Source organism: Sprattus sprattus, assembly GCF_963457725.1.
Source record: "Sprattus sprattus genome assembly, chromosome: 21".
Taxonomy (NCBI): domain Eukaryota; kingdom Metazoa; phylum Chordata; class Actinopteri; order Clupeiformes; family Clupeidae; genus Sprattus; species Sprattus sprattus.
Window position 1 is genome coordinate 6,329,035 of NC_137919.1, and position 2,500 is coordinate 6,331,534.

Here is a 2,500-nt window from a genome sequence, read left to right on the forward strand (position 1 = left end):
ATGTCTGCAGACAGAGAGAGAAAAAAAAAACACTCCCATGTTTACTCAACATATATACATTATAAAGACACACACACACACTGTCATATAAACCCGAGCACACATTACACACACCAGCATGACCACACATATCAGTTAATTGCCCTTAACTGGAACACACACACACAAACACACACACAAACATTATATTACGATAAACAGTGACCATACCCTTCAAATCAAAAGCATTTTAGTGGACCAAACACTGCCTTGCATGCAAATCAAATCACATGCAACTGGTCACGCTATGGGCTAGTCTAGTCTCCCACTGGCATTAGGATAGCACCTCCTGACTCCTGAGAGAGAGGGAGAGAGAGAGAGAGAGAGAGAGAGAGAGAGAGAGAGAGAGAGAGAGAGAGAGAGGGGAGCAGGAGAGAGAGAGAGAGAGAGAGGGAGAGTGAAAGAGAGAGAGGGAGCAGGAGAGAGAAAGAGAGAGAGAGAGAAAGAGAGAGAGAGAGAGGTGGAGAGAGAGCAGGAGAGGGAGAGAGAGAGAGAGGGAGCAGGAGAGAGAGAGACAGAAATGTGAGAGAGAGAGAGCGTGAGAGAGAGGTGGAGAGAGAGCAGGAGAGGGAGAGAGATAGAGAGGGAGCAGGAGAGAGAGAGACAGAAATGTGAGAGAGAGAGAGCGAGAGAGAGGTGGAGAGAGAGCAGGAGAGGGAGAGAGAGAGAGAGGGGGTGAGAGACAGAAAGAGAGAGACAGAAAAAGAGACAGAGAGAGAGAGAGACAGCTTGATACAGACGGCTAGTGAGAGAGGAGTCAGTGGGGGGGTGTTAGGCTTGATGTGTGTCATTTGGGGTAGGGTGCTATCTCAGACCATCTTTACTATAATCAGCACAGTTATGTAACTGCTAGCCAGACCTGCTGGAAACACACACACACACACACACACAATATGTACCACTGAGAGACGTCTGCAAAAGAAAATGCAGGGTTGCACACGCAAGCGCGCAAACACACACACACACACACACACACACACACACTCCCCCTTCTCTCCAAAAAGGAAAATGCATGGACCATAAAGAGGATAAATGAAGGCAAAAGGAGGAATAAAAAGAATAAAGAAAAAAAGGAAAAAGAGTGAGTGTATGCAGGTCTAGGAGGAGAAAGAGGGATAGAGACAGAGCAGGAGAGGAGAGGAGAGGTGAAAAGCTCTTGCACATGTAAGTAATTCCTTTTCTTTTCCCCGAGTCCCATTTTTCTTTTTTTAGTCTTCTTTCACTCTTTCTCTGTAGGGAGACGGGAGTCTGATTAATTGGCAATTAATGTTTAACGAGCTACAGCTGTTTTCAATTAACAGAGGAATCGGCACAATCTCCCTACCAACGCCATTCCAGAATACTACCTTCTCACGATGTTCGCAGTGGAGTGTGTGAGCATTTGGTGATGAATAGTGACACACACACACACACACCCACACACACACCCACACACACACACACACACAGTTTACAGTTTAGCACATCCACAAATGTACTTGCAAGGACTCACTCACTGAGCAGTCACACACAAACACACACACACACACACCTATCTGACACACACACACACACACACACACACACTCTTAAAAGTCAGACGAGTAACTGGTGAAGACACATTCGACACATCTGTGTTATGAATTTGTAATGAGAACTTATTCAAAAAGAGGTGTGTGTGTGTGTGTGTATGGGGGTTCCATGGCCTTTTCACACTCCATCTCTCTCTTTTTTCATTAAAACCTGATCCCCACACCCATCTGTTCATCATAGAGAGAGAGGGAGGAGAGTGGCAGAGAGATAGAGAGAGAGATGAGAGGCAGAGAGATAGAGAGAGAGGAGTGGCAGAGAGATAGAGAGAGGGAGGAGAGAGGCAGAGAGATAGAGAGAGAGATGAGAGGCAGAGAGATAGAGAGAGATGAGAGGCAGAGAGATAGAGAGAGGGAGGAGAGAGGCAGAGAGAGAGGTGAGAGGCAGAGAGAAAAAGCCAGAAAGAGAGAGAGAGAGAGAGACAGAGAGAAACAGTGAGAGATGAGGATTGAAAATGGGGGGCCATCACTCCATCAGTCTTTATGTCCTGTTCTCCTTATCCAGGCCTCTCTCTCTCTCCATCCATCCATCTCTCTCTCTCCATCCATCCATCTCTCTCTCTCAATCCATCCATTTTCCTGAATGTCCTGCCTCTGTCGCCCCATCTCACTCTGACTGTCCCATGAGCCATCACTTCCTCTCAGCATCCCATCAGGTGAGTGTGTGTGTGTGTGTGTGAGAGATTGATAAAGGAAGAGAGAATGTGTGTGTGTGTGTGTGTGTGTGTGTATGAGAGTGAGTGAGTGAAAAAAAGAGAGAGTGCCATCTGATATCGGCAGGGGACTCTCAACCCATTTCCAGTCTCTGACTCTCCCACTAACCGGCTCAGAAGTACATCAATAAACTATTAATGCAGAAACACACACACACACACACACACACACAGAGACAC